Raw genomic sequence first — 22,423 nt, forward strand, 5'->3', positions numbered from 1 at the left:
TCTTCCTCTTATATTAATTTACCTGCCAGTTTCGTGGTCCCCCACACCATATAGATTTCCCTAGTAGTGTAATGGTCCCACTGACCCCCGAATAGCTTTCCTTTATGGTCTAGTGGTCCCCCCATTTACGGCTCCATATAGCTTTCCCTTGTAGTCTAGTTGTCATCCCTTTCCTCCCTCCTTTCTATATAGACTTTGCTCCCTTTGATTTGGTGGTAGTGAAGCCCCCCTTGCATACTTAATGGCAAGCCTATGGGATGCCTCTGTGTTGGTTAGGCACTGATGATTCTTCTTGGGCTTTCACAGTCACTGATGCTTCTCCTTCTCCTCTGGGACTGGAACCAAAGACTTCGACTATGTTTACACTATAAATCGGCAACGTGTTTGCAAGCACTGAACAATTTTTTGCGAATTTTTTTTTATTGCCTTTCGCTGCGCTGTATAAAGTGCTTTTTTTAAGTCAGTCAGGAAGTGAACTCTTTCACCCAGAAATGAATAAATACAATGCATTTGTTCATAGAAGTGCTCGGGAAATCGCTATACAAAGTGCTTTTTCAAGCGCTTTGCAATTTCCCAATACCTTCCATTATAGGCAGATCACCCCAAAAATGGTACAGGCGCAGCTTTTTTGGAGCGAATCTTAAGCAAACTGCTCATATGTGAACACTCGCTCAGGGAATCATTGCACAAGAGCTTTTAGGGCGATTTTCAAAAATAGGTAACATTTTGTTTTGTGGTGCTGCTAGTACTTTTGACACCACATTATAAAGTGTACAGTTTGCCTGATGCTTGTTTCACAGCATACAGGACGCTTCCTCATAGGTTAGGTGTCAGGAATGTTCCTGTGTTTCACATGGTCCTGACTTCTGCTGCCCACCAGCAGGTGGCCTTCTCTTATCTTTGGACTAACATTACAATTCCCTATGTCTCCAGCAGGTGGCATCTGGAGCTCTTTGAAACTATGTGTTTGCACCAGCAGACACCAGTATTAAAACATGCCTGAACTGAGATGAGTCCGCTAATTTTGATGCAGCGCTTTGGGAGACGCCATAGGCAGCCAACAATAGCGGTGCCCGAATGATGTATTCCCCTAGATTGCGACAATTCAAATGGGGAATACCATTAACTCCACCCAGGAGTTTTCCTGCTGTCGGGTGAGTCGTCTTTCGGCATCCCCTTGCGCCAAAATTTGGCCGTGGCCATTCAAATATACACAAATGAAAGGGATATGGAGGCTGACATTGATTTTCTTTTAAACAATGCAGATTGCCTAGTTGTCCTGCTACATTTAAGTCGTCAGCAGGTGCTCGTCAGCCAATCAGGATGCACTGTCATACACCCTTTACCAGCCATACCACATCTAGCAGCCATTAGCATTCAGGTGGAAGGCTTCAGTTGGACGCAAATCGCAAGATTGCGTCGCTAGCAGGACCGCCCCGTGCAGGCATCCCTCCCACAGGGGTCCCTCCCTAACCGCTCACCTGTCTGCCATGTCCTAGAGCTGAAAAAAAAAGTTTAAAAACACACGATTGGTTCGCACGATGGCCAGGGGCCCCGGACCTCTCTCACTGGCCGGGGCCCCAAGGCCAATGCGCGATACCTGGAGGGGAGTGCAGGTGGGCCTGGACCTCTCACACCCAGGCTCTGGACCTCTCACATCCAGAAAACCCACCAACACTGCCTCCATACTGAATGCTAAATTCGACACACACAAGCAATAGAACACAGCAATACATGCATGCAGCTACATTTAAGTCGTCAGCAGGTGCTCATCAGCCAATCAGGATGCACTGTCATACACCCTTTACCTGCCATACCACATCTAGCAGCCATTAGCATTCAGGTGGGAGGCTTCAGTTGGACGCAAATCGCAAGATTGCGTCGCTAGCAGGACCGCCCCGTGCAGGCATCCCTCCCACAGGGGTCCCTCCCTAACCGCTCACCTGTCTGCCATGTCCTAGAGCTGAAAAAAACCGTTTAAAAACACACGATTGGTTCGCACGATGGCCAGGGGCCCCGGACCTCTCTCACTGGCCTTGGGGCCCCGGCCAGTGAGAGAGGTCCGGGGCCCCTGGCCATCGTGCAAACCAATCGTGTGTTTTTAAACGGTTTTTTTCAGCTCTAGGACATGGCAGACAGGTGAGCGGTTAGGGAGGGACCCCTGTGGGAGGGATGCCTGCACGGGGCGGTCCTGCTAGCGACGCAATCTTGCGATTTGCGTCCAACTGAAGCCTCCCACCTGAATGCTAATGGCTGCTAGATGTGGTATGGCAGGTAAAGGGTGTATGACAGTGCATCCTGATTGGCTGACGAGCACCTGCTGATGACTTAAATGTAGCTGCATGCATGTATTGCTGTGTTCTATTGCTTGTGTGTGTCGAATTTAACATTCAGTATGGAGGCAGTGTTGGTGGGTTTTCTTGGTGTGAGAGGTCCAGAGCCTGGGTGTGAGAGGTCCAGGCCCACCTGCACTCCCCTCCAGGTATCGCGCATTGGCCTTGGGGCCCCGGCCAGTGAGAGAGGTCCGGGGCCCTTGGCCATCGTGCGAACCAATCGTGTGTTTTTAAACGGTTTTTTTCAGCTCTAGCACATGGCAGACAGGTGAGCGGTTAGGGAGGGACCCCTGTGGGAGGGATGCCTGCACGGGGCGGTCCTGCTAGCGACGCAATCTTGCGATTTGCGTCCAACTGAAGCCTCCCACCTGAATGCTAATGGCTGCTAGATGTGGTATGGCAGGTAGAGGGTGTATGACAGTGCATCCTGATTGGCTGACGAGCACCTGCTGATGACTTAAATGTAGCTGCATGCATGTATTGCTGTGTTCTATTGCTTGTGTGTGTCGAATTTAGCATTCAGTATGGAGGCAGTGTTGGTGGGTTTTCTGGATGTGAGAGGTCCAGAGCCTGGGTGTGAGAGGTCCAGGCCCACCTGCACTCCCCTCCAGGCAGGGGCGCCTCTCCCACCAGTCACTAGAGGCAGCCGCTTGAGGCGCTGTGCATTCAAAAGGCGGAGCCGCCCGCCGCATCTACTGTGAGCGTTTTTAACTTTTTTCATTTATTTACCTTTAGCACGCTGCCCACGTGCTCACTAGTGCCTCCCTCTGTATAGTGTCTCTATTGAGTAGTCCCCGCCTCCTCCTCCGCTTCCTCTCCGATCAATAGAGGCGAGCAGTGAGTCACCGCTGACTCTTCTCTCCTCCACTCCTCAAGCTGCGCCCCTGCTTCTCCATTAGCCACCGGGTAAAGTGTTTACCTCATGTGGCCACACCCCGCCTTTAACTCCGCCCCCGCCAGTCAACTCAAGCACTCTGGCGCTGTATTTGAAGTGTCTGATGACGGTGACACCGGGTCCGTTCCTGCTGTGAGCAGCTTCCCTGTCTGTGTCTGCAGACTGCAGGTCTGAGCCCTTTCATGTAACGGGATGTGCTGTGTGGGGGAGGGGGAGAACGATCAGGAAGGAGAGCTTCTGTGCAGAGAAGGGGGAGGCTGCAGCTGAAGGATGTACCCACTACCCAGGGAGAAAGGAAACTCCAGTCCCAGGACACACCACATCTTTCTACTTGGTGAGTAAAAGCAGGCTGACAACTGTCTGCTGTATGGGATGGTCAGGCACTCCTCATTAATCACTGGCTATTCAGTGATTGTTCCAGTCTGCACTATAATCTGATAGAGCATTGTATTGTATATGGGAAGAGAGACTGGGCATCAATGTGATCTGTTTAGGAGTGTATATACTGTGTGCTGCAGTTTGTTTATGCCTTGATGCAATTTGAAAGAAGCTGGGTCCTTGTTATAGGGGCCCACTATGTGAGCATTTTATCCATTCTTGCAACCTGTAATATATTAGTAAAGTATAGTATCTTATTTCACATATACAGATTTGCTGTTTGTTTGGGTGTCATGGTAACGGTCACCGGTCAATGACATTCTTGAGCACTGGGGGGACGCTTAAAGAGAACCAGAGACAATCTAAAGAAAAGATTGTATACATACCTGGGGCTTCCTCCAGCCCCATACGCACGGATCGATCCCACACCGCCATCCTCCGCTGCCTGCAGCTATGAGAACTGGCTCCCCGCTCTGGCGTCAGTCGGAGCCAGTCTGAGCGTAAGGGAAGTGCGCTGTTTGCGTATCTCTGCAGCAGCCGCTGGAGAGATACGTAGAGGGCGCACCTCTCCTGTGTAGCCTGGCTCTGATGACGTCAGTGACGGGAGCCGGTTCTCGTAGTTGCAGGCAAAGGAGGATGGCGGCATGGGAGCGATCTGTGCGTATGGGGCTGGAGGAAGCCCCAGGTATGTATAAAATATTTTCTTTAGATTGCCTCTGGTTCCCTTTAAACCAGACCTAAAAATGTAAAAAAAAAAGTTTCACTTATCTGGGGCTTCTACCAGCTCCCTGCAGCCATCCTGTGCCACGCAGGTCCCCAACGTTCCTAGCGGTGCAGTTTTGGTTTTGCCAACTTAGAAGTCGACGTCCACTGCGCTTGTGGGGCCCTGGCTGCACAGGTCCTCATTCGCTCCAGTCACTGGAAGTGTCCTCTGTGCGGACAGAGTACGGGAAAATCACTACTGTGCAGGATGCTTCTGGCTGCAGGAGTGAACGAGGACCTGTGCACCCAGGGCAGGAGCAGCGAACGGTGACTCTACAAACCGAAACTGTGCCACAGTGGGAGAACAGAGGATCGTTGAGGACTGGCACGAGACAGGTTCACTTTAAGCAGTTGACCAACAGGATAGCAAGCACTGAGGATTACAGTTTTACATTTGTTTTTCCCATGGTGGAGGGGTTACTTCTGGCTGCAGCTGCTGCTACTACCATCTCAAACTGAGGCCAGTTGAAAGTGTTTGTAAACCCCTAGCAGTTCTGTTGTATAGGCAAATCATTAGGTTTAGCTTTTTTTCTGTCTATAGCCAAGTAGCTTAGATTCTAAGCCTTTGGCAGGGTTCTTCCTTATCTCGTAATTCAACATAATCATGTGCTCCTTTTCTATGACTGCTATTACTGGGCCCACCTAACCAGCCCAAAATTGCATGATCACGTATTCTCTACCCTGTTTGCCTTGTATAGCCTTTACTACGTTGTATAACCCTGTTATGTCTGCCATCCTTTTGAATCATTGTATGTATTTATTGCCCAGCACTGCGTAATATGTTGGCACTTTATAAATGCAATTAATTATAATTGTATGGAAAATTAGTTTGTTAAATAGAATACTCTTCATTCGGGACGACTCTGTGCTTTTGAGATTAAAGGATACCCAAGGTGACATGTGACATGAGGAGACAGACATGTGTATGTACAGTGCCTAGCGCACAAATAACTATGCTGTGTTCCTTTTCTTCTTTCTCTGCCTGAAAGAGTTAAATATCAGGTATGTAAGTGGCTGACTCAGTCCTGACTCAGACAGGAAGTGACTACAGTGTGACCCTCACTGATAAGAAATTCCAACTTTAAAACACTTTCCTAGCAGAGGATGGCTTCTGAGAGCAGGAAGGAGATAAAAGGCTCAATAGTTCATAAATGTTAGCTCTGGTATACTTCAAAGAATGTGTCATTGAGCAAAAACAACAGTTAAAACTTAAAAAAAGCAGATTTAAACATTAAATAAAACTGTGGAATATTTTAAAAAGTCATTTTTAGGAGAAGGAACATAGATATTTCATTAGTTTATTTTCGCTTTGAGTGTCTTTTAAAGGATAGCCAAGCTGAAAATGTATATACAATAGGGGTCTATACATACTTAATTTTTAGGGTTATCCACACCAGGATCACTGCCTCCATTGCCTCAGCCATGCTCCATTTACATGCAATCAGTCTTGGACTAGGCCCCCGTCCACAAGTATCGGTAGTTGGTGACCTCTAAACCTGATCACGAAGGCAGTGGCAGCCCTGCCAAAGTGGTGTCCAAGAATAAACTATTCATGCGTAGTTGAAGAATATTTGCTTCAACCCCAGTTGGGGTCTAGACTGGGAATGACTGCAGGGAAACGAAGTCTGGCAGGGGAAAATGGAAGCAGCAATCCTGGTGTGGATATAGGATCCTTTTATTGATGCAATTTCAGCTCTTATATCCTTTAAAGGGAAGGTTCAGGGAAACCTTTAAAAAAATAAAAATCCATATCCACTTACCTGGGGCTTCCTCCAGCCCGTGGCAGGCAGGAGGTGCCCTCGCCGCCGCTCCAGAGGCTTCCGGTCGTCTTCGGTGGCCGACCTGACCTGGCCAGGCCGGCTGCCAGGTCGGGCTCTTCTGCGCTCCAAGGACGGGCTCTTCTGCGTCACAAGCGGGCGCGCTGACGTCATCGGACGTCCTCCGGGCTTTACTGCGCAGGCGCAGAACTACTGTGCCTGCGCAGTACAGCCCGGAGGACGTCCGATGACGTCAGCGCGCCCGCGTGGGACGCAGAAGAGCCCGTCCTTGGAGCGCAGAAGAGCCTGACCTCGCAGCCGGCCTGGCCAAGTCGGATCGGCCACCGAAGACGACCGGAAGCCTCTGGAGCGGCGGCGAGGGCACCTCCTGCCTGCCACGGGCTGGAGGAAGCCCCAGGTAAGTGGATATGGATTTTTATTTTTTTAAAGGTTTCCCTGAACCTTCCCTTTAAGGATAAGCCCCATCTACACCATACGATTCTTTGTGCAATTTGATTATGATTCTATTTACGATCCGATTTAATCTGACATGTCCGATCAGGATTCGATTCGATTCATTTCAATTTGCCATTGTTTTGCAATGGCAAATCGAATTGAATCAAATCCCGATTGGACATGTCGGATTTAATTGGATCGTAAATAGAATCATAATCGAATCGCACAAAGAATTGTATCGTGTAGATGTGGCTTGACTGACCACGGGTGATTGCCTGGTGCCCCCTAATGCCCTATCCTCAAGAGGGTTGTAGTTTGGCTGCAAAAAGTAGTGTTGGGAGTGGGCTAGGAGTAGGTTTCGCACCAACTATGGTTACTTAAGTCTGGCCACCAAACTGCAGAGAGGGGCGCAGCCCCAATCAGCTGGGGGGGGGCGCCATAGGTTTCCTTGCCTGGAGTGACAAAAAGGCTAGAGGCGCCCCTGCCTCCAGGTATCGCGCATTGGCCTTAGGGCCCCGGCCAGTGAGAGAGGTCCGGGGCCCCTGGCCATCGTGCGAACCAATCGTGTGTTTTTAAACGTTTTTTTTCAACTCTAGGACATGGCAGACAGGTGAGCGGTTAGGGAGGGACCCCTGTGGGAGGGATGCCTGCACGGGGCGGTCCTGCTAGCGACTCAATCTTGCGATTTGCGTCCAACTGAAGCCTCCCACCTGAATGCTAATGGCTGCTAGATGTGGTATGGCAGGTAAAGGGTGTATGACAGTGCATCCTGATTGGCTGACGAGCACCTGCTGACGACTTAAATGTAGCTGCATGCATGTATTGCTGTGTTCTATTGCTTGTGTGTGTCGAATTTAGCATTCAGTATGGAGGCAGTGTTGGTGGGTTTTCTGGATGTGAGAGGTCCAGAGCCTGGGTGTGAGAGGTCCAGGCCCACCTGCACTCCCCTCCAGGTATCGCGCATTGGCCTTGGGGCCCCGGCCAGTGAGAGAGGTCCGGGGCCCCTGGCCATCGTGCGAACCAATCGTGTGTTTTTAAACGTTTTTTTTCAGCTCTAGGACATGGCAGACAGGTGAGCAGTTAGGGAGGGACCCCTGTGGGAGGGATGCCTGCACGGGGCGGTCCTGCTAGTGACGCAATCTTGCGATTTGCGTCCAACTGAAGCCTCCCACCTGAATGCTAATGGCTGCTAGATGTGGTATGGCAGGTAAAGGGTGTATGACAGTGCATCCTGATTGGCTGACGAGCACCTGCTGACGACTTAAATGTAGCTGCATGCATGTATTGCTGTGTTCTATTGCTTGTGTGTGTCGAATTTAGCATTCAGTATGGAGGCAGTGTTGGTGGGTTTTCTGGATGTGAGAGGTCCAGAGCCTGGGTGTGAGAGGTCCAGGCCCACCTGCACTCCCCTCCAGGTATCGCGCATTGGCCTTGGGGCCCCGGCCAGTGAGAGAGGTCCGGGGCCCCTGGCCATCGTGCGAACCAATCGTGTGTTTTTAAACGTTTTTTTCAGCTCTAGGACATGGCAGACAGGTGAGCGGTTAGGGAGGGACCCCTGTGGGAGGGATGCCTGCACGGGGCGGTCCTGCTAGCGACGCAATCTTGCGATTTGCGTCCAACTGAAGCCTCCCACCTGAATGCTAATGGCTGCTAGATGTGGTATGGCAGGTAAAGGGTGTATGACAGTGCATCCTGATTGGCTGACGAGCACCTGCTGATGACTTAAATGTAGCTGCATGCATGTATTGCTGTGTTCTATTGCTTGTGTGTGTCGAATTTAGCATTCAGTATGGAGGCAGTGTTGGTGGGTTTTCTGGATGTGAGAGGTCCAGAGCCTGGGTGTGAGAGGTCCAGGCCCACCTGCACTCCCCTCCAGGTATCGCGCATTGGCCTTGGGGCCCCGGCCAGTGAGAGAGGTCCGGGGCCCCTGGCCATCGTGCGAACCAATCGTGTGTTTTTAATTGTATGTGTGAAGTAAGAACAGCAGCTTTGGCAGTGTGAGGTAGAATATGGTTCTTTCAGTCCCTAGAAGAGAAACTCAAATGCCAATTAAACTTTTTAACACAAGGTTGTTATTAGAAGCCTTTGTTCAGATAGATTCAAGTATTTTGCTTACTAATTACATATATATTTATTAAGCAGACAGATATAAAAAAACTCTAAAGGTGTTTAGAATAAATAATGGACATTAGTTAACAAGGCAAAGCAATATTTTGTATAAAGCCAATTCCCCAAACGTCAAGGTTTCCTCATTGGAACCAGTCTCTTCTCTAACCAACACCATTCAACATGCAAGCAATTTTGGCATTTCAAACCTCCAGTGGGAGCATACTTGTAGCTCTTAACCTTTACTTAAGGGGTGTTGTTTAGCTGCATATAAACAACCATAGTCAAGAAAAAGTCAGAGGTCTTAAATTACATTTTAATTAGCATGAGCAGTGTTAGCGATACACCACATAACAGTGCCCACCCGTTCCCCTAATGCCATTCAATAATGTGACTAGTAGGCTTTTTAGGCTTTATCCGTGGAGTAAAACTCATCGCATGACTAACATCCATGTGACTGCGCCTGGGTCATGCCCGACAGTCTAGGCACCCTTCCACATGCAGTGAGATGCCGCATCTCAAGGGATGCTGGAGACCTAATTTAGAGATGGCAGGTGTAGTGGTCTTGCTGGTGGTTGTACATGTTTGTGTGCTTGTTATGGGGGGGTACCACAGCTAGAGTGTGTTTAGAACCTGTAATTCTGTTGGGCTGAGCATTAATCTATGTAGGTGGCCATTTTCAGAATGTTTCACTAGCATGCTGAAGAAAGAAAAATAGCCTGTGAAGGTCATAATTAAGGGTCTGTCATGACTCCTTGGATGTATAATTTGGCCACTCGGTGATCATTCTGCCGTGGTCAGTGGAATGTTTTTAAGGGAAACGCCCATTATTTATGGACACTGTTATGCAGTTATGTGATGCTTGCAATGCAATGCTTTTGCATTGTCTTCTTTGTTTACCTTGGATATTATCAGCCACGTATGTTACAGTAGTCATCTTATTGGATGGCTTTAAGGAAATGGGTGGGCACCATGCCATGGTGTATCGCAAGTACTGATCGTCATACTAATTTAAATGTAATTCGCTTTCTGCTTTGTCCCTTTCATACAGAAATTTCCCTGGATCGTCTAAATCTTTCTCTTCTATACATTGCATATCCCTGGGCGAATCAAGTGAATTGGGCACCAGCTACACCAGGCGCTCTGTACAGTACCTCAATGTTAATTACTGTATATGGCACCACCAAGCAGGTGAGTTGGGTGCACAATCTGCTAGCCAACTAGTAGTTTGGGTTAACGGTTTCGGTGTACTATTAGCCGATGGGCTATTACTAACGGTTTCAGGTTATACTAGCCAATCGACTACTATATTTTGTGTTTTGGGTGAAAGAGATTGGGGGTAGTGATATGTGGGAGTTAGTGTTAGGCATTAGGAAGAAGGATTAGTGTTGGCTTTAGGTAAGTCGATAGGTAAGTTAAATATCAGTGTTATATTACTTATATTTCCACCATCAGCATTAACTGGCGCGCAATTCAACAGCAGTGTCATAATGCATATGCATCCCTTGGTGTCGATTTGCAAAGAATATATATATGTTATTTTTAAATTGTTGCACAAATTGCTTGTGCACTGTTTCATAGAAAGGTGCATGCCTCATTTCAACCTATCCCTCATTTTAAGAAGTGGGACAAAACTACTTAAAGAGAACCTGAACTGAAAATAAAAAGTCAAAATAACCATACACAGGTTATACTTACCTACTGTGTAGTCTACTCCTCAATCTCTTTCTCCTCTCCTGCATCCCATTTGTCCACGGTGATCAATGGAATTCTCCATCCTCCATTTTAAAAATGGCCATTACCCCATAACAGCTTCCTGGTCAGCACACTGTTAAACTGTAATATCAGCCACTTGAGCCATAGGAAAACATGGACAATACCTTGCACATTCAGTTGTAACTGACAGCTGCTGATATATAACTGACAGCAACTGGTATATTTCAGTTCTGACAAAATATTACTTAAATGCCATTCACATGCTCATTTTATTAATCTCTCTTATCACTCTTCCTCTGTGGCTCCTCTCTATCAAGCTCTTCATTGGCTGCCAATAAGCGAGAGGATCCATTTAACATTCAAACTCTTAACCCTAACCTACAAAGCTCTCCACAATCTCAAATTCAGATACCAACCCAACTGCAATCTCAGATCTGCACACAACCTTCTTTTGTCCTCTTCTAGAATCACCTTCTCGCATTCACGTATGCAAGATTTCTCACATGCTGCACCCCTCATCTAGAATGCCCTTCTGCTACACATCCATCAATCTCCAACCTTTGAAATGTTTAAATGCTCCCTCAAAACTCACTTTTTCCTACAAACAGACACTCTACCTTAGGCCATTCCATTCCCCCTTTCACCTCTGGCCACAAACACACTGCCTGTATGAATGCTGCATACTACCTCATCTCTTGTTCCCCCAATTCCTTCAGATTGTAGGCTTGCAAGGGCAGGGCTCTATCATCCTTTTGTGTCTTAGAATGTATTCATTTTGTATCTTACATTTTATTCATAATGCTACATTTGTCACTGTTATTACCAATTCTGAATTTGGTATCAGTGGTTTATTTGGTGTATACCACTGACTGTTTTGTTATGTACCCCATGTTCATTTTTGTTACTTTGTACAGCGCCACAGAATATGGCGCTATATAAATCAACAATAATATGAATTCCTCATTTTCAGCTTCAATGCCGAAAGACTTTGCCTCTCTGAGATCTTTTCTTATACATAATTATTTTACTGATCTTTTGCACCTGAAGTTTTACTATCTTTTGCTGCATCTGTTCCACTTTTATGCAACTGTTATTTGCATCAAAATGAGCATATACAGTACATATATGTTCATTAAACAATGCAATTTCTCAGTATCATCACTGGATATGTCTTTGTACGATTTTAATTTAATTGTAGACCGTTTTCAAATAGGTGGTAAATTACAACATTCTGTTTTTATTTACATTTTACACAGTATAATACTTTATATTAATATATTCTCTTACTAGAATCTAATCCAAATACTGCTCCCATCTCAAAGAAAGCAAGTAGATTTCACATTTCTTCCTCTAGCAATATGGGTTAGGCTCTGGAACATTTGAACATTAGAAAGTAAGGTTTTATTTGAGTTTAAGGTATAGTTAAAGAAAAACACTGTCAGATTTTACTGCTGTCTGGATTCCCACTGTGGAGATTTCCCTTCTGAGGTTCCCAGTCAAAACATTCAGTGACGCAGAATTGTCTTTAATGAGGCCCAAGAAAGAAAGAACCACCTGACAGAAGTTTTAGTTCCTCCACTATGAAACGTTGTGTTTCTATTTTTCTCTCCGCCCCTCGTAATATTTCCACCACTTCCTTAAAGACAATGATAACAATGAAAATAGTAACAGAAAATCTACACAGCAAGTAACCAGATAAAAATGAAAGAAACGTGTAATACAAAACAAAGAAAATATATACGTTATATATATATATATATATATAGAGAGAGAGAGAGAAAGAGACACTGACTCTCTTACCACAGTAGATAGAAGCTTCTCGAATCATCCGTGACCCCCAACGTTCACCTGCAGGGTCCCTCCGAATATAAAAGCTTGTTGGATATGTTCTTATGGCCAAGCTCCCATCTGTGTACAAGCAGCTCCCATCTGTGTACAAGCGCATCTGTACACGTATGTGTAGTATGGCCACGCTCGTACATGCATGGAGCACAGCCACAAAGAGGACACCGGAAGCCTCTGGAGCATCCAGATGTTCCCCTCTGATTTGGTATCTATTTTTCTTTTTTACAGGTTTGCTTTAGAACCTGTACGGGGTTCCAAATTTTGCCCAGACTGTTAAGAGCTGCCTCCTCTTTTTTGTTCTTTTGGTCCCCCTACACCACCAGTATAGTACATGATGCTATTTCAGGTAACAGGATTATGAATGTAAAGTCCAACTATGCTTTAATTACCAGGGTCTCTAGAACATTGCATAAAGCTCCCAAATGCAGGTATTACCTGCTGCTGAAGCCTCCTTAATTATTTACAGCAAAGAATGAACTTTCCACTGAATTATCTGTACTTTAGCTATTTACAGTGGTCCTAAACTCCAATTCACTATCATTTGACTGTGTGCTCAGACTTAAGACTGCCACAAAGAGTAAACAGCCTTGAGCCACAGTAGCGAACATGATTCCGTAACATAAAAAAAATTCTGCATATGGGAATTTTTTAAGCTTGGTATATTCCCTTACTTATAGGTTTAGTTGGGGGATATGAAAAATAGCCACATAGCTGATGACCTGGAGTGAGCTCTGTATCATTACGCCCATAATCCTCCCACACACACCCCAGCAAAATTTCCTCGGGGATCCTTGTCCCATCTTCCACAAAATCTCTTACAATGGCTATACATCTATCGATTTTGCAGCCCGATTGACCATCTGATGCTATAATTTTATGGATTCTGACAGATCGAAATCAACATGGTCGATCGGATGCGCAGCAGTAATGGAGTGTGATATTGTGACAAACGCGATGGTGTCGTCGTCGTTCCCCCATGTTAATGTGCCCGTGCATTGAAATCTCTTTGGTGTTAGGCATCCCAGCAAGCACCTGTACCACATGACACAGGCGCATGTACGACAACACTATATGCGCCTGGTTTCACATGGTACAGTCGCTCGCTATGACGCTGAACACTAGAGGCCAGGAGTCATGCCGGTGAAGAGATGTCTTTATACACTGCACACAAACATGAGAGGACACGGATACACTTCAGGGGACACTGGCCGAGGGTCCTTTGGTCACCGTGAAATCAAACGATGTTACCACTGTGCACCTGATTGCTCCCTTGCAACAAAGATTTTCCAGCATCCTCGAGCCATTCTTTTGACCGATTTTTTTTCGCAAAAAGTTAAGAAAAAAAAAATCAGTTGGGCATGTTGCAACACCGTTGATCTACTCGCAAAATCGAGTGATGTATGGGCACTTTTAGGGCCTCAGTACCATAAAGAACCCAAGGTGCTGAGGAACCCTCAATCACCTTCTGCAGAGATGAGGCAGCTGCTGGAAAGGAGATTGCAGCAACATCACAAGGCTGTCCTACACTTATCAGCACACACAAACAAGGGCCTGTAAAGCTGGGTACACACGGTACAATTTTCCGTCATATCTTTGAAGACGAGATTAGTCAAAAAGGCCATCAACACAGGTGTTCAGTCACAGTTCTGACCAATCGATCAAAAAACAGGAAACTGAATTATCAATTGCCTGAAAGGCTGGCTTCGGATCTCCCAATAGGAACCAGCCTACATACAAAAGTTATTTTCAGTCCCTGTATACTCATGTCTGAAGGAGATAGAATTTGTGCTCTCTGTAGTAAGGGTTTACGAGACATGCTTCAGATAAGGAAAAAGTACCTACAAAACCCCTTGGAAACAATAACTAACCTCTAGTAACTCCAGTGACTTCCTGTTATACTAACAAGAATTGTAACAAACAGCTAATCAGCGTAGTCTCATCCACACAAGTGAGTCATTAGCTGCATACATACTGAGGTTATATGACACTGAAAATATATGTTTGGAATAATTGTGGATGATGGACTAACCACGATAATGGTAGAGCTGTATTGCATAGTTCTCTGTCCACATACGTTTGAAAAAGGCCCGTTGTGAAAATGGTGCAGGATTTTGGTGTTAAAGTATCTGTAAATGTACTTATATTCTACTACTTACTGATGTTTTACTATGACCTAACTTCTCCCTACCCTGGGGAGTGTAATGGTTAAGGCCTCTGACACAGGAGACCTGGGTTCAAATCTCGGCTCTGCCTGTTCAATAAGCCAGCACCTATTCAGTAAGAGTTTCTTGGGCAAGTCTCCTTAACACTGCTACTGCCTACTGAGTGCGCTCTAGTGGCTGCCTCGCAAGCGCTTTGAGTCTGACAGGAGAATGGCGCTATACAAATACTGCAATTATTATTATTATTATTACCCTCACGCAGAACCTTCCCCTGTTGGTGCTGAACACTTCACCTCCCGCCCCCCCCCCCCCCCCCCCCCCCCCCGCTCAGCCCCGTTGTGATGCCTAAGGGTCTGTTTCCACTACACGCAGATTCTGGATGCAGAAAAACTGACTCCAATGAATGTCTAGGTGTCTGTTTCCACTAAACGCGTTTTTCTGATGCAGATTTCCCATAGGCATTCATTGGAGTCAGTTTTCTGCATCCAGAATCTGCATGTAGTGGAAATAGACCCTAACCCTTAACACCCCTGTGGGCAACTAACCTTAACCTCCCACTCTTCCTCACCCTGCCTTCTGCACAGAAAAGGCCACTTGTCAGATAGTAGAGCATTGTATCTGTACAGTCATCATTCCTAAGCTGTCAGCTGAAATGCTCACTAACAATTGCTTATGCGACAGTAAGTGAACATCTGTATTTAGCATAAGAAGATATGCATGAAACTGACTGTTAAATATCCAGGCAGGCACAAAAAAACAAAACAAAAGACATTTGACAATGAGCTACTGTGCCTGCGCAGTACACTCCACACCACATGCGAGTGAGGTCGGCCTCTGCAACGGCGGGGACCCCGGGCTGTCGGCTGGGAGCGGAGCTGCTGCAAGGGGCTGGAGGAAGCCCCAGGTAAGTAAATAAAAATGTCTTTTTTATTGGTGCCTGGACATTCCCTTGAAGATATAAATGTTGTCCTTTGCTAAGCTAAATGGCATGAGGCTTGCCTGCTCTCCCTAGTCCTTCAGGAGAGAGTTAGAAAAAGTTCGATCGGATCCATTCAGTACGTTACTATGGTTTAAAAATCGGTTCATACAGTACAAGGGAAAAAACGAAATAACAATAGATTTCTGCAGTGCAAAGAAGCTGAAGAGTACTTAAAGAGACTCCGACCAGTACTGCAAAGTACTTAAAGATGCATACCGTTCTGTAGCTTGTGCTCTCCTCTTTCATTTCATGCATGAATCGCCATTCTACACCAAATAGTTTTCGTTCGATTTCAATTTAAAAATCACGGCTGCCATTTTGGCTATGTTATAACATCCGGGTCACCCCTGTCTTCTCTGTTAGAGAAGTGCATCACTGAATGAAGCTGGAAGAGGAAGTGACGCGCATGGCTATTGCAAGAGGCTCCTCCAGTGGGGTCATAGCACAACTTTGTGGAAAGTCGTCTGGCTTAAGGGCATACCCATGAGAGGTGCTCGGAGTCACTTTAAGTATGAAATGTCCCGAAGGAAGCGAAACAAAGAAAAGTAAAAAATTATATTAATTTTTAAATGAAAAAGTATTCCTGCTTTCAAAACTTTGAATATTGCTTTCTAACATAAAAGTCTAATTTATGATGAGTATGACACCTGAATTTCATATCATGAGAGACTTTACATGCAGTAACAAGAAAAAGATAGACCACATAATTTACATGCTCGTGAAATGAAGCATGTCCCAAATTACAACATATTTATAGTTCTAGCATGTGACTGAACTGCAACATAAGGAAGGCTGCTGAAAGGTTTCTAAATTAAAAGTTGTGGGATTTCACTCATACCAAATGTACTGTCCTACAGTGTGCTTTTAAAAAAAAAAAAAATACAGGCTGTTTACGCCATGACACAGGTACAGTATGTGGAGACTATCAGTGAGAGGTTAATGATTCCGGCAGCATGCAAGTGTAATGCAGCTTGGAATTGGGCATGTGTACAGCAGCTCCTGATCCCTCTTGATGCCTCAGTGGTCAACTTGGCCAAGGGCATTGTTTTTTCCCTCTCCCCACCTGCTCCATCATGTGCCACTTTATCGACCCTCCTCCATAGCAACAGAATGCATTGTGTCTATACAAACCTCAGCTCGAACTGTCACCCAAGAGACCAATTCCCAAACCCTGGCGGGTAACATTTGGCATACCTGTGTACCTAGTTTTAATAAAAAAAATGTATTTAGGTATTTAAGTATTTATATAGCACTGACATATTATGCAGCACTGTACAGAGTATATATTGTCTTGTCACTAAATGTCCCTCAGAGGAGCTCACAATCTAGTCCCTGCCATAGTCATATGTCTATGTATGTATCATGTAGTGCATGTATCATAGTCTAAGGCCAATTTACTTATCTGTATGTTTGTGGGATGTTGGGAGGAAACCAGAGTGCCTGGAGGAAATCAATGCAGACACAGGGAGAACATACAAACTCCTTATAGATGTTGACCTGGCTGGGATTCGAACCGGGGACCCAGCACTGCAAGGTGAGAGCGCTAACCACTATGTCACCGTGCTGCCCACATGGGTGTGTACTGCATGTGTGTATATGGGGGACATTTATCAAGAGTGTCCAAGACAAAATATTGGTAGGTTTATAGAAATCCATGCAGAACTGTCTCAGGCATCTTAAGAAATAACTAGATAGTGCAGTTTCCTTCTAAAACTGTTCTAAAATTGTAGGAGTTAGAAAGGTCTCTCAGACAGTGCAGTGTGTCAGGGAAATTGCTGTTGCTGAGGTATCCAATACATTTGCTGCTGTATTGATACTGGCAGGCTCTGAGTGAGGAATGCAGCGGGGGGAGGAGCCCTTCACAAATCATGGCTAGCCTGCACTGTCTGTAGAACTGCTATTCGTTCAGACTATATGCCGTGCACAATTCGGCAGCACGTATAGTTTGCGACACGCAAGAATGGTAGAAGGGCATAGAGGCCTAAACGAGGCCTAAGCACTTCTTCTGCGGCAGTTTAGGGATGGATTTGCACTTAAAGGGGAACTGAAGTAAGAGGTATACGGAGGCTGCCATATTTATTTCCTTTTAATCAATACCAGTTGCCTGACAGCCCTGCTGATCCTCTGCCTCTAATACTATTAGCCATAGCCCCTGAACAAGCATGCAGCAGATCAGGTGTTTCAGACTTTAAAGTCAGATCTGACAAGACTAGCTGCATGCTTGTTTCTGGTGTTATTCAGATACTACTGCAGAGAAATAGACCAGCAGGGCTGCCAGGCAACTGGTATTGATTAAAAGGAAGTAAATATGGCAGCCTCCGTATACCTCTTACTTCAGTTTCTCTTTAAAGGAGTTATCAGGCAAAAATTAATAAAATAAGCGCTACTTACCCGGGGCTTCCTCCAGCCCCAAACTCCCAGCATGTCCCTCACCGCAGCTCTGCACGTGCTGTTCGACGCAGCTCTCTCCCGGTCCCCGGCGATGACGTCAGGCCGACCTCCAGGTCAGCCTGTACTGCGCCTGCGTGAGCAGATCTACGCCTGCGCAGTCCACTCCGGTACACGTGGCGGCGATTTGATTGACAGCGCCGCTCACGGAGCCTGACGTTAACGCCAAGGGACCAGGAGGGAGCTGCAGCAAACGGCTGCGTGCAGAGCTGCGGCGAGGGACATGCTGGGAGCTTGGGGCTGGAGGAAGCTCCAGGTAAGTAGCGCTTATTTTATTAATTATTGCCTGATAACTCCTTTAACTGTAGTGCAGTTCTAGAAATTCACGCTAAACTGCTGCTATTACGCAGGATTTAAGAAGTTTCTTATTATCATCAGAACAGTCAGGGGGACTGTTAGAACTGGTTAGAACTGTTTAAGAAGAAAAAACTGTCGGTAATGCGTTGATAAATCTGGCTCTCTGTGTCTGCACTGCTGTACAGTTTGTGTATGTTTATGCATGCGTCTCTATAGTTTGTGTGTATACAACGTGTGTATGTGTGTCCCTCTAGAATGAGCATGCAAGGTTTGTAAGTTCAATCTCGCAGCACTTCAAGCCTTTCTTGCTTACTGAAGTTTCCTATGAGAAAGGCCCAGTGATTCGCTATGTGGGCATCTGCTAAATGAATCATTTGCTCCCAGGATCCACAGCAAGGTGCTGCAGACAATGAGGAGAGATCCAAACACAGGAAGATATAAAGTCAGAGGGAGGCTTTGTTCACTCTATCTTGCACTGTCTGTGAGATAGCAGAGAGACAAACAGGGAGAAGTGTATGCTTCAAGGAGAGAAAGGGGTGTATTGTGTGCAGAACTGTTTTTTTGTAGGATTTATTGTGTGATTAAGTGGTTAGGTAGAAGCAGAGGCGGGAAAAGGTCCTCCAGCACCCAAGGCTGAGACACCAAAGTGCGCCCCTCCATCCCTCCCACCCCAGCCGTCACACACTGATTGCTATTAGACAAAGAGAAGCCACAGGGCCCACAACCTCCCCAACACCTTAATATCTAGTTATCTGGCTTGTAGTCACTGCTATGTATCCCCTTTTATTATTTCTTTCTGTTTCAAACACGATTAGGGAGGACAGCTGAATGAATTGTGCTCCCCCTCCTACACTGCGCCCTGAGGCTGGAGCCTCTCCAGCCTATGCCTCGGCCCAGCCCTGGGTAGAAGTGACTTACACAAGCTTGTTGCTAAACTGTATTGCCAGCTACTGAGAAAACTGTTAGCTGAAGGATTTATTTAATACAAATTTACATCAAGGTACTTGTAGTCCTCCAGAGTCCAGCTTGTTTGTTTCTATCTATCTGTACTGCATCTTATTCCGAGATAAGAACTGTCAGCTATAGCATTCCTTCAGTGCACAGTGTACAACTAGCTAGGTAGACTCTGTACTACTACTGCAAGGTCACATTTTGCCTTAACTAGGTGTGTTCTACTACCAACACAGAGAACTGTCATTCCTAGGAGTTCATGTACAGTAAGTAAATAGTACTTATTTACTTACTGTACAAGTCCAACCAAATAGTTGTCTTGAGTCCATTCTGCCCCCCACCCAATAAAAATTATCTTCATGTCATTCCCCTTTTGACATTTTCACTCAGGGTGACTGATACATTTTGTGGCTTTTAGCATTTTATAGAGTGGCACCCTATACATTATACCTTTTGAATGGGGTTATAAAAACGGTATGCTCATTTATTTAGCTGTTTAACCACTTCAGCCTTCAGTCATTTTTCACCTTCTGCATCCAAACAATTTTTTACCTCCAATTCATTCGCCAATAACTTTATCACTACTGATCACAATGAATTGATCTACACCACCAATTAGGCATTTCTTGGGTGGTACATTTCGCTAAGAATTATTTTTTTCTAAATGCATTTTAATGGTGATATTAAGAAAAAATTGGAAAAAAAATCTTTCTCAGTTTTTGGCCATTATGGCTTTAAAATAAAACATACTACCATGATTAAAATCCACATATTTTATTTGCCCATTTGTCCCGGTTATTACACAATTTAAATTATATCCCTATCACAATGTATGGTGCCAATATTTTATTTGAAAATAAACGTGCATTTTTACAGTTTTGCGTCCATCACTATTTACAAGCTTATAATTTAAAAAACAATAGTAATATACCCTCTTCACATGCATATTAATAAAGTGCAGACCCTTAGGTAACTATTTATGTTGTTGTTTTTTTTCTTTATTGTAATTTTTTTTTTATTAAAAAATGTATTTGGGTATTTTGGAGTGTGGGGGGTAAACTGGTAATTTTAAATGTAATAAATTGTATTTATTTAAAAAAAAAATGTATGTAGATGTAGTTTTATTATTTTTACTATTACTGTCAAAAAAAATTTTTTTTAGTCCTGTAAGCAAGCGCTCTCATTTGCAGGAACTGAAGGAAGGATGGGAAATTTTCTTTTTTTCTTTAGAAGGTTCGCGGCTTCTGAAAAAATCCGTTGGTCTTTCTAATGGGGACTTAGATCAATTAATGATTTCCCATTCCTGTGTTCCCATTCATTGATCTCCGGGCTAACGACGGGCGGCGGCGGCAGCATGGGAGCACGCAGCAGCACGCAGCAGCACAGAAACAGCCTTTTGGACGTATCAGCAATGCCCAAAAGGCGAAACTGGTTAAGGACCACAGGCTTTACCTCGGCACCCTCCCCCCCCCCCCCCCACACACACACACACACGTGACCAGGCTATTTTTCACAAATTAGGCCATTGCAGCTTTAAGGGCTTGCTGCAGGGCCGTACAACTCGCCGCACAAGTGAATCCCCCCCCTTTTCTGCACACCAACAGAGCTTTCTGTTGGTGGGCTGTGATTGCTCCAAGGATGTTTGTTTAATTTTTAATAAATATTTTTATGATTTTTTTTTTTTAAATAAGTCCTTTTTTATTATATATTTCCCCAGCCCTCCCTCCCTCCCTCTGCCAGCCTATGGCAGCAAGCCTATGACAGCGATCGGCTGTCGTAGGCTTCAGCCAATGAGAGCTGATTGCTCTCCTGCGTTCCAGGGGGACAGCTGTGTCACACGACTGTCCCCAGTACAGCGATGCCGTAGATGGCAGCGCTGTACGGTGTAAATAGACGGTGGTTTTGCCATCTAACAGTCCCTTGCAGCGATCAGCGCGGTGAGATTGATGACAGAGGGGAGCTCCGTCATTCCAGCGTGATCCCCAGCAAAACAAGCCCCCATGACTGCACTGTGATCGGTGTTAGGCGGTCCTGGGGCTGCCGCTCCGCTCACACCCCCTGGTGTGAGATGGATGTTAAGTAGTTAAAACACTGACGTGTTGCATATTTGCACCACCACTGATTGCACCACAGAGGTGTCCCGCTTACATGGCCTGATATTTCCGCTGCTTTCTGTGCACTGTGCTTCACACAAAATTCCAATTTACCTGGTGCCACTTTAACTGAAATTTTCTGAAAAACCACTAAGTCTTAAAACTTTTTTTTCCATTGTTTCCACTATTTTCCTACATATACCTAGCAACTTTGGTGGCTCTAACATTTATAGGTGCTTTGCTATTAACCCTTAAAGGAGTTATCAGGCATAATATGCAGCTCCATGATATACTTACTCGGGGTTTCCTCCAGCCCCTTGCAGCCGATGTATCCCACGCATGCTGCTCCGCTAGCAGCCGCCGGCCAGGGGTCCACGTGGATGCAGAGGCCGACCTCCTCTACTGCGCCTGCGCGAGCGTCGCTGTCAATCAAGTCCACGTTGTCTGCAGTGTACTGCGCAGGCGCAATACACTGCGGACAAAGTGGATTTGATTGACAGTAGTGATGTGCAGTGTTAGTTTTCCGCCACACATAGCGTTTTGCATTTTGGCCAAAAAGTTCCATTGTGGTCTCATCTGACCAGAGCACCTTCTTCCACATGGTTGCTGTGTCCCCCACATGGCTTGTGGCAAACTGCAAACGGGACTTCTTATGCTTTCTGTTAACAATGCCTTTCTTCTTGCCATTCTTCCATGAAGGCCAACTTTGTACAGTGCATGACTAATAGTTGTCCTATGGACAGTCTCCCACCTGAGCTGTAGATCTCTGCAGCTCGTCCAGAGTCACCATGGGCCTCTTGACTGCATTTCTGATCAGCGCTCTCCTTGTTTGGCCTGTGAGTTTAGGTGGATGGCCTTGTCTTGGTAGGTGTACAGTTGTGCCATACTCCTTCCATTTCTCAATGATCGCTTGAACAGTGCTCCGTGGGATGTTCAAGGCTTTGAAAATCTTTTTGTAGCATAAGCCTGCTTTAAATCTCTCAATAACTTGATCCCTGACCTGTCTTGTGTGTTCTTTGGACTTCACGGTGTTGTTGCTCCCAATATTCTCTTAGACAAACTCTGAGGCCCTCACAGAGCAGCTGTATTTGTACTGACATTAGATTACACACAGGTGCACTCTATTTAGTCATTAGCACTCATCAGGCAATGTCTATAGGCAACTGACTGCACTCAGATCAAAGGGGGCCGAATAATTACGCACACACCACTTTGCAGTTATTTATTTGTAAAAAATGTTTGGAA

General features: G+C 45.5%; 1 protein-coding gene across 4 annotated transcripts in view; it reads left to right on the forward strand.

The window, feature by feature from the left end:
- The window catches only part of LOC137551098 (solute carrier family 49 member A3-like), a 214,069-nt gene that overhangs the window by 102,601 nt on the left and 89,045 nt on the right, over window positions 1-22,423 (forward strand). The window contains exon 1 of one of the 4 annotated variants that reach the window (XM_068271319.1): window positions 9,842-9,878. The exons of the other annotated variants lie outside the window; for them this stretch is intronic. The gene's annotated coding sequence lies outside the window, so the exon portion shown is untranslated. Of the gene's footprint in view, window positions 1-9,841; window positions 9,879-22,423 lie in introns of those variants that run through there. 4 annotated transcript variants of the gene reach the window in all.

The sequence above is a fragment of the Hyperolius riggenbachi genome, chromosome 1 (genome assembly GCF_040937935.1).
Source record: "Hyperolius riggenbachi isolate aHypRig1 chromosome 1, aHypRig1.pri, whole genome shotgun sequence".
Classification (NCBI taxonomy): Eukaryota; Metazoa; Chordata; class Amphibia; order Anura; family Hyperoliidae; genus Hyperolius; species Hyperolius riggenbachi.